The 11,213-nt window shown below is 31.9% G+C and overlaps 1 pseudogene; it reads left to right on the top strand.

The window, feature by feature from the left end:
* Positions 1–293: 293 nt before the first annotated feature.
* LOC143386182 (signal peptidase complex catalytic subunit SEC11A pseudogene) lies at positions 294–731 on the top strand (annotated as a pseudogene).
* Positions 732–11,213: the final 10,482 nt, after the last annotated feature.

The raw sequence follows: 11,213 nt of genomic DNA, 5'->3' as shown, positions 1-11,213 counted from the left end.
CGAAATATCTTGCAACTGCTAAGAAGCAGAAGATCTTAAGACTTAAGACAGACTGGAAAAGTCTTTATGGAAAATGATTTTTGTGTAATAATTATGAATAAAAAGGACATCCCATGCTTTAGAAATATAAACACAAAAAGTTCAGGCCAGGTGAGCACCACCAGCACGCCAGCGGTTCCCCAGAAGGTCATCTAGCACTTCCCTGCTGCGGGTGTTCCACTAGCCGTCCTGCCAAGTTGTCTCTACAGACTTCTTGGACATTATGTGTTGGATGAACAAGAGGCAGTGGCAACATGGAACCTGCATTTCATAGAGGAGATCTCCTTCTATCAAATCTGAGTTGAAGCTCCCATATGAGTGGGAGAAATTGTTGTTTGGGGAATAGAAGAAAAGTCCCCTCACCAAGTTCAGCAAATCTTGAAGATTCACAAAAAGCAAAATGGACATATCAAATTTTTGATCAAAGATAATAAGAGATAATAATGCTGTTGATGACCAAGGCCTCTATAAACAAGAACAACACCAGCTAGAGAAAAAAAGACGCTGTGGTAGAGCCAGAGGATTTCTTCTTTATATTGGAATTGAGAGGATCCTCATAAATGACTATCCTAAATTTAAGTATGCAGTACTTTTTTTTGTTGGGTTTATTCATGCCGGTCCATCTTGAGTTAAGTCTGCCTTGCTGCTCCTGGAAAGATGCTGTACATTTTGTTACTGAAAGTTTGGAGTAGCTATTAGTCTGTGATTGGAGAACACACATGTTGGTGCTTCCCAGTAGCCCTGGTTTACATTAGTTTATGTTTCCACTGCAGAATCTATTTGGGCAGGTGCCTGTGCCCTGTAGTGCACTCAAGGGGACTTTTAGTCACAGGATTTCATATGTTGTTATTGTCACACTTTCACAGTTTTGTATATAACTGAATTTTTATATTAAAAGTGTGAGCCAAAGGGGAAAAAAAAGTTCAGGCCAAATTCTTTGGAGGATAGGAGGGGTCCATCTACAAAAGTCATGGTGTTGTTGACCAGTATAGTCTGAGAGAAGGAAGAAACAGTAAGTTGAAGGTAGATTATCATGCATCTTAAATGTAATAATAAGAGTTAAATTATACCCCTATAGACAGTTAAAAGCTAAAAATCTCTCAGGAGTATGATATATTGATACAAAAAAAAGAAACAAATTTAACCAGCAAACTGGAAAGAGCAAAGTTTAAGCCTGCTCAAAAACTCATGATATGTTCAGGAATATTTTTCTAAAAGGTCAAGTATTAATCAAATAAACATTACATACATAATAAAAACCTTCTGAGAGTTTTATACTTCCACACCCTGTTATGATTTGGTCTTTTCCCCCTCATATCTCTAACAGACATGGTTTGGATTACATATCATATAACTGGCTTCATGTTATATCCAAAATCTTTATTTGTGAGTTACTATCACAAAACAAACAAACAAACAAACAAACGAAATTGACAGATGTATTTTCTAACTAAGTAATGAGAAAATATGTAAATGTTAACAATTTCTCTTTTCATATTATATTATAAGCTTTTAGAGCATCATTTTGTGGATTACTTAACAAAAAAGCTAAGCCTTGCCGGAAACAAGGAAAAGTTGAAAATCTGATTTCTGAATGTCTTTAAAAGTTACTATAATACTATTTTATCATTTATTTATTCATTCATTTTTGCACCATTGAGGTTTGAAACAGAGCCTTCCATATATCAAACATTCTATTCTGAGTCACATTCCCAGCCCCCCCAAATTATTACTTATACACACAATTTTTGCATATAGTTATAAGACTCAGTTTTCTCACTATGAAAATTATATCAGTTAAATTTCAAATTGTTTTGAGGATCACTTATATTCACTTTACCTATGTTATGTCAAATCCTCATACCAACCTTGTAATTTAGAAATTTGCATTAATTACCATTTTACAGGTGAGAAAACTGAGGCTTATAAGTATGTCCAGAAACAAAGTCTTTTCTACCTCAACCCACCCTCCACTCTCTCCCATCTACCTGGCTAACATACCAATTGAAAATCACACAGAAATGAGAATAATTACACATAGGGAGGATAATGAGAATGTGATATTTTTAAAAATATTCAAGACTGCATTTTATAGGAGATATATTCAAGATTGGAAACAAAAAATATCCAAAATAATCTCTCACCAATTATTTTCACATTTTGAATCAAGAATGTGAATTATTTATATGAATCATATGGAACTGTGAAAGCAGAATGTGCAAGTTGACTTAATGAAAAATGAACTAGCAATACAAAGTACTATCTACTTGGTATTCTTGTTTCTAACTTATTCTTAGCCTCTAGGGGAATTTCATCATATAAAAACTTAAGAACTTTAAGTGGATGTATAGTTTCTAGGATTTAACTACAGTTCATTTATGTGCAAAATGAACTAATATTAGAAGCTCAAGAAATATCAAGATAGGGTAAATGTGAAATGTGATGAACACTTTTTAAATTTAAAAATGATTTCAATTTTATTCCAACAGTTCTTCCTTAAAGAAAAGACATATTACATTAAATTTATATATAAGGCCAAAAATTCTTTAGGGATTGCATTGAAAATTTCTCTCATTGGTTATGTTTTATTTTTTGATTAACTGTTGAGTAGATAAAATCTGCCTTAGTTACCAGTAGTATTTTCTGTAATTACCTGCTCTTTAAGCAAATAACTGAATAAGAAGGGTGTTCTTTTTAAAAATGAAGTATAAATGTCATTTCATATTTACCTAACACTTCTATTTTTGGAGGCAGGCTCACATTTTAAGCTTTGTTGAAAGTATTTATATTTTAGAGCTGGAGTGTTTAAAGAACCTTATGAAGTTAGAAAACCCTGCCACTATTTGATGTATTAGGTGCTCTTGGTGATAAACTTGGATTCAGTTTTTCTCCCTTGATATTATGATATAGTAAACAATATGGTTGTTGTTTTCCCCTTTTACTTTAGAAATTAAGAGAAGAATTTTGTATCTTAAAATATAGCTAAGTCTTCTGAAAATGATGGTGTTTTCCTCAAAATCTCTTAGACATATAGAAAGAGCATTAAAGAGTCTAATGATATGGATTCAAGATCCTCTTCTGCATTTTTAACTATAAGAACATGGGCTAGATTTCTATTACTGTGTGAAAGACACATTTCATTAACCAATTTACTGCTTCTATAACATGCAATCTTTACCTATCATAGACATTTTTTTCTCTTCCAGATAGAATAGTTTTTGTTCAGGAAGACAATATGTCCCACCCCAAAGGTTGCATTTTAATTGGTCTAAAACCCATGACTATTATAATTTCCCTTTCCAAAAATTCTCTTTTCAGCTTCTCTTGCAGTTAAGGGTAAGTATTTGACTTAATTTATACCAATAAAAGGTTAGCAGAAGACTGTTGAAAAGATTTTAGAAAGATTTTCTTCAATGATAAAAGGTGAGAAATATACTAAGGAGTTTCCTTCTGGTATCACTTCTTCCTCCTTTTCTCCTTTAAGTGGTAATGATACCCATAGCTATGATGACCATCTTACTTCCAAGAAGTGAAAAGTCAGAGGATAAAATCCAATATAGTGAGAATGGCAGAGCAACTGAATAGAAAGAATGTTGATCATAATTGTGCCCAATATCATCTTCGCAATGATTTTTTTTATAGGCGTGTGATTTAGAGAATAGTTCAGTTAACTCCTTTGCTTTGGGGCATTGCAAATAAGATTTTCTGTTTCATACAGCTAATATTTGAATTCCTTAGTTTGTGAGAATGCATTTAGGTTATTCATTGTCACTTAAATATTTATAGTAATTATTTAAAAATAAATATTCTCTGCCTGGTAACTAAGCCTGGAATAATGAAAAAGTTGCTGATTTGTGCTAGTTCTTAGTTTTGGGATTTTTTTTGACATTTTGGCATTATAATATAAAATGCATATACTAGCTATTTACTCATATGAGTACTTCATAATGCTTCTTCAGAAACTATTCTCAATTTTTTTAAGTCCCATAAGTTTTTTAGAAAAAAAAATTTTAATAATTACTTTTAAAATATAATCTGGTGGAAACAAATTCAATAATAAAAAATCCACTGAACTTAGGATCAGAGAAGGAACGATAATTACACAGAGTCAAAAAGAAGCAGGGATGGGGGTATAACACAGTGGTAAAATATGTCTGGCATGTATGAGTCCCTGGGTTTAATTCCCAGTGCCACTTCAGGTGTATACTAGAATCAAATATAAATTTGGGAGAAATTTAGGTAGTACTTTTCTTTCTTTCTCTTTTTCTTTCTTTCTTTTATTTCTGTATGTGTATATGTGTGTTGAGGGGGATTTTATATCTCACATAGGCTTTAAAAGTTTATAAACAACAGTTCGGTGTTGGGGGAAAATTATATATAAAATCCTATTCCCTATTCCCTTTCCTCTAATCTATTGGTCTTCCTTCTATTTGTTTATAGTATTTTTTAAAGTAGTGCTTTATAGATATACATAAAGGTGAAATTCACTGTGGTACATTTTTACATGTACATAGGATAGTGTAGCCAATTTCATTCTACCATTTCTCTCTTTACCTGTTCCTCCTCCCTCCCTATCAATCTACTTCCTCTAGTCCACTGATCTCTCTTCTATTTTATGAACTTTTCCCCTTGTTTATCTTTTCTTATTTTAGTCTAGTTTCCAAAAATGAAATATTCTACCTTTAACTTTCTGAGTCTGTCTTATTAATCCTAGCATGATGTTCTCCAGTTTCTTCCCTTTACCAGAAAATGCCACAACTTCATTTCTCCTTACAGCTGAATAAAACTCTATTGTGTATATGTATCACATTTTCTTTTTCCATTCATCTGTTGATGGGCACCTGGGCTGGTCCCATCATTTGGCTATTGTGAATTGCACTGCTATAACATTGATGTGGTTGTTTCACAATTATATGCCAATTTTAGATCTTTTAGATAAACACTGAGGAGTGAGATTGCTGGGTCATATAGAGGAGCCAATCCTAGAATTTGAAGAATATTCAAACTGTTTTCAAAGGGGCTGTACTAATTTGCAGTCCCACCAAAATGTATGAGTTCACCTTTTTCCTGATATCCTCATCAGCATTTAATATTGTAAATAAAATATCACTTATTAATTAAATCATCATTGCCTCGCTGACTAGAGAGAGAGATGAAATCTTAATGTAGGTTTGATTCATATTTTCCTGATTGAAAATAATTTTGAACACTTTTATATCTTCGTTGGTCATTGGTATTCCTTCTTTTGAGTTCTTTTGAGAAGTGATTAGTTCTTTTACGGATTTATCAATTGGGAGGAAAAATTAATAAATTTAAATATATATATATATTGCCCTGGCCAATATGGTGGGAGCACAAATCCTACATTTACTCCTAGCCCTTGCAAATTTTCTGGCCTAAGTCTTTGATCCATTTAAGAGTTGTGCACGGTAAGACGGTAAGTGATAGGAGCTCTACTTTCATTCTTCTACTTATGGATATTCAACTTTCCTCCCACCATTTGTAAACAAAAAATAAATAAAAGGATATCTTTTCTCCAATACATATTTTTGGCACCTTTTGTCAAGGATAAGATTGTTGCAAGTATGTGGGTTTGTCTCTGTGTCTTTTAATCTATTCCATTAGTCTTTATGTCTATTTTGATGTCAATATCATGCTGTTCTTATTACGATAGCTCTGTAATATAGTTTGAGATGAGGTATTGTGTTCCCTCCTGCATTGCTCTTCTTTCACGGGATTGCTTCAGCTCTTCTAATTTTATTATTCTTCCAAATAAATTTTAAGACTGTTTTTCCTAGTTCTGTGGAGAATTCATTGGAATTTTGATGGGAATTGCATTAATCTGTATATTGCTTTTGGTCATATGATCATTTTGTGAATATCAATTCTACCTACTCAAGAACATGGGAAGTCTTTCCATCTTCTAATATATTCTTAAATTTCTTACTTCGGTGTTCCATAGTTTTCATTGTAGAAGTGTTTCACCCCCTTGGTTAGATTTACTCCCAAGCATTTTGTTTAATTTTTTTTTAGGTCATTATGACTGGGATGGTTTTACTGATTTCTTTTTCAATAGATTCATTGAAATATAGGAAAGTGACTGTTTTATGTATGTTGATTTAATTCCTGATATTTTGCTGAATTAATTTTTCAGCTCTAGGAGTCTTCTGGTACAGTTTTTTTTTTTTGGGGGGGGGGGTAAAAGCTAAGTATAGGATCAATTTGAAGTATACTACCTCCTCTAACAACAAAATCACAAGAGAGCAAAGGACATACATTTCCAATGCATGCTTTTCCATCTATAAATCTGTGCTTTCCTTTTCTTAGTATCTCCAGTCATCCAAAATGTACTTTCTTAGAAACAACTTATTTTTTATCACCTCATGTTAGAATTGCTTTGAATGCCCTTTTCATTTTTTCACCATGTCTACATATTTCCTATAGTAATTAAAATTCATGTGATGGCAAATTACATTACATATCTGCATAATTTCCTAGTAGACCTTGAGTTTCATAAGAACAAGGTCAATTTTACTCTCTTTCTCTCCATAATCCCTAGTAAGCTGTTTATAATGTTCCCTGAGGGCAGGATTACTTTTACTGACTTGAAAATGTAGGAAATAATGTCTTCTACAGGCTATCACAAAAATTGTCCTTCAGCCCACTTTGATATAACACACTGGAAACAAAAAATGGATAATTAGTATAGATCATTCCTGTTTTAAGAGCAGAAAACTCTCTTGAAAAAGTCAAAGGGAATAAATGTGAAAATACAGTTTAATTTTTTTTCTCTTTTGTCTGTCCATATCACCTATCCACTGACTGTGTGAACTACAAGTAGAAAGGCAAGAAAGGGGAGGAGAAGGAAGGTGACAACCAAAGGAGCAAATCAAATATCCAGAAAGTTAGGTTCATATGCATGTGTGTTGGCAGCCATGGGGTGGGTGGAAAAGAATAGTGCTCTCTACCAACTGGATTAAAGGTAAACAGAGTTTGGGGAGGTTAGGAAAAAAAGAAAGAGAGAAAGAGTTACAGAACAGTGTTAGATCCAACAAATGACATTATCTTTATATAGTAAGATGAATCTGAAAGTGATTTGCAGAAAAATATGGTGAATGCAATGCAACTCAAGGTAGAGAAGCTCAAAATCAAGGTTCCAGGAGATTCTGTGCCTGGTGAGGGTCATCTTCTGGTTCAGAGATGACATTTCTCACTGTAACCTAATATTATGGAAAAGGCTAGATAGGATCTCTTTTATATGAACATTCTTTCTTATCACCTTCTAAAGGACACCACTTTCTAATATGGTTTCATTTAGGCTAGGTTTCAATGTATGAATTTGGGGTAGGGGCAAAAACATTCAAGCTATAGCACTTGGATAATGATTTAAATATTTTTCAATAGTTTTTGGCTATAGGAATTGTGTTTCTTTGTGACTTCAGGTTTTAGTTGACATTAGGCCAGTTTTATGTGGGAACCACAAATGTAAACTGAAGTTTAAAATGGTCATAGATATTTAAGATCAAGCATTCTGAATGACTTTGCACAGTTGTAAAGTGCTACAATTGAAGCGTGGCATAATGAAGGGTACTTATTATAATTTTGTACTTAAATGACAAAGACTGTGGGATAATTTTTTAAAAGTGTCTGTCCAATGGGAATAGAAAGTAGATTGAAGATGTTTATTAAACATGCTTATGCTCCACTGCAGTATTTTTAAACAATGTGCAAACTAAAATTATTTCTAAGTTAAATTACTATTATTAAGTTAAATTAAGATGAAACTATACAAAGATTTAAAAGACACAAGTTTCTGTCATGATTGTGACACTAATCTGTGTTCTAGAAAATAATTAAGTCACTTCTCTGCATTTCATCCTCTTTATTTTTAAATGTAGACAATTTCAATTTAGTTATTAAACAAAACTGAATGTGTTTTGTTTCACAATAGATTCCATTATCTAATAAGTAATATTTTATAGGTATTCTCATAGAATGCTTTTACTATCTAATATCTTTTTAATATCTAAGTTTCCTTATAGTACTAATATTTTGCCATCAACAAGCAAATGGATAATTGATAACAGAAGAAATATTTCTGGAAGAAAAATAAATCAGAATTGTTTTGGATGCCATGTTTCTTTCAACTAGTATAGACCAAAACTGCTAAAGTGCAGGGAATATTTGTAGCATTTAAATGAATTTTAAAAATTTGTCAGACTTTATGTACTATGATTAGGTAAGTAATGTGTTAATTTCAAACTACAAATATTGACTAAAATTGAAAACATCGTTTTCTATTTCAAATTCAAAGAGAATAGAAAAAAAGTAGATGCAATATGCACATATAAAAAAGCCTTTTTCAAAGTCAGCAGATGGACCCCTATATTTTAAAATGTATCCACAGTGGGATATGTGTATGTTTTTAGCTAAATGTGAACCAATACACAAGAGTATATGTTGCCAAATGCATATTGTATTGCAGCATACTCTTTAGCACCTCATAGTAAGAACCTGCTATATGCCATTACTGTAGGGTAAATGGTTTCCAAGGGAGTAAGTACTTCAATAGACTCCATAGTTTACAGTTCCCTAATATTCATTAAGTATTTAAAATAGATAGTATACTTTCATAAACAACCACTTAGCTTATACAGGAATACATGTGTGTATCCTTTAATTAAATTTTTTGTTTCATTATATTTGAGAAGTACACAACAACTAAGGTGACCAAACAAAAAGAGTCAGATGTAACCAATGACCTAAATATTCTGGGAATTCTCAGCTGTGTTACAGGTCTGAATTAATTACTATCTTCAGGCATTGAAGTGCACTCCGGTGGCTAAGTTTTTTCTCTAAATTTGCCCTTTTTGAAGTCAGAACATGTCTTTTTTCAAAATATATTTTTTTAATTAGAACAGAGATAAGCTAATGGTAACATTTAATATTTAATATAACCAGTGCTATATATTCAACCTTGTATGACCTGATCCCAAAGTAGATTAGAAAACTCAGAGGTTAGTTGCTAAATTGCTGCGTGTAGTATCTCTGGTAAAAGCCAACACCAAGAAACAAAAATATGTTATTATGTCAAGATCAGTCAGACTCCAATATGAAATTAGTTTTTAGTCCATTCAATTCCTGGTTAACAGTCCTATATATCAGCAATTGTGAAAACAAGGTGACATTAACTTGGAATCCAAGTGTAAGTATCAGGTGTCAGTCTATTTAACTGCCTTTTCTGTTCCAGAACTTATAACTTAAATCCCAATAAATAAAGCTTGTGTTACACTCATTTCCTCTTTTGGAGAAGCTCACAGAATTGTACAGTGCTGTTTTATGCACCTCTAGCCACGTTCTCCTACATCAGAAGCAGGGACATTGTCACTCAATGCAGAGATTATTAAAGAAGAACTTGCCAATTTACTGGGATATCAATGGAATAAACAAAGAAACTAAACTTCTTGGTTTACTAGGACTAGATTTGAGAGCATTTACTAAGAAGCTAATCTTTTTATATATTAGAGTAGGAGGAGACAAAAAAGTTTATAGGAAGACATAAAGGAAGTAGAATGTCCTGAGTAGAGTCAAACTAATCCAGGAAGCAAGCAAAGGAGACAGTCCTCTTAGTCACATGACCACCCCAAATGATCTATGCTCTACAAAGATCCTTTTGTACAAATTTCATGGTGATATTAATTGAGCTTATAGTCATTTGCCTTTATGGTAAATGTATTTATTCTAATATACGGTCCACAAAATTTATATTCTGATGGGTTTGGGGTGGGAGCCCTGGACACAGAATTCAGTGTCATTTCTGGGTATGAAACTACATGAATATTAATCTACTTAAAATTAAAATTATCACCTCTATGCTAATAGACTTTTGCATATATGCTTATACAGTCTATAAGACTTTCCTACTCAAAAATTTGCTGCAATTTAACATGGTGAAAAAAAATCTGTTTTCCCAGAAATACTTCTGTATGTATTTTGCCTAGTACAAAGCCAGAATTTTTAATGCTTGAAACTCTTCTATAAGAACGCAAATACTTTGAGGGAAAGGATAATCCCTTATTCATAACATTAAAAAGTACTTTTTTTCATAAGAAAACTTTCAAACATGTATGTTAAAATATAATTAATTCCAACTTAATTTTCTTTTAAAATTCTTTCCTCCCTTATAATGAAGTAGGTCAAAGATGATTCAAATGCTTTTGAATCATTTCAAACATTAGAAAGGCAAGTGTGCTAATTTGTGTTTATAAAAAAAGCATTGCATTTAATTTGACAACAGTTCACATGAGCAAAAAAAAAGCAGCAGCAGTTTAATCTCACATATTATTTTGATTAGCACTTAAAATTTAAAGGTATTTTATGAGTTTTGGAAAATACTTAAATTCATATCTAGGTCTTTTCAATTTTAAAGGCACTAAATGTACTGCTAAGTAGATCTCCACTTTTCAAAACTTAAGGAATCTATTATGTATTTTGAAGGACAGCAGGATGATTTAATGTCAGTACACACAGAGCTATCTACTGAGAAAATATGCTACAAAAGAAGGGAAAGTATGTTTTTGAACCTTATAAGTACCATTAAATAAAGAAGTTACTTGTTTGAAGATGATTCCGTAAATCTTTATGAAGGTTCTATATTCCAATTTTGAAGCTCAAATCCTGCATTTAGAATAAAGAACACAACATGTAGAGATGTAAATAATGTAACAATAACAGATTGAGTTTTTTTTTTCGTGATTTAGATACTAGTTTATTGAGCCTCAGTTAAGTTCAAAATTTTCTCCCTTTAGAATCATTTAGGGCTACTTATGAAATATGTTCATTTGGTGACATGGCATAGAAGCAAATTACTGAACACAGTACAAATAAAGAGGAAATTCATTAAAAATTTGGATTGCTTAAAAACTAAATAGTACTTTTACTAGTTTCTATAAAACTTTTCTCAAGAAAATTAAATTCACATAAAAATGAAAAAAATTCATTGATTTTTTTGTGTCTAGATTATTTTTATTAACAAAAAGATTGTTTTTAACATTAGGAATTTGGAAAGCATAACCATCTAACCACAAACCCATCAGATACTTATTTTTTAAGAATTAGCCTGAAAGTTTGTTTTGGACTGGTTTAAATGAAACCAGTCATTTTCTTAAGTAAAG

This window comes from Callospermophilus lateralis, unplaced genomic scaffold (assembly GCF_048772815.1).
Source record: "Callospermophilus lateralis isolate mCalLat2 unplaced genomic scaffold, mCalLat2.hap1 Scaffold_98, whole genome shotgun sequence".
Lineage (NCBI taxonomy): Eukaryota > Metazoa > Chordata > Mammalia > Rodentia > Sciuridae > Callospermophilus > Callospermophilus lateralis.
This window is presented reverse-complemented; position numbering and strand designations above follow the sequence as displayed.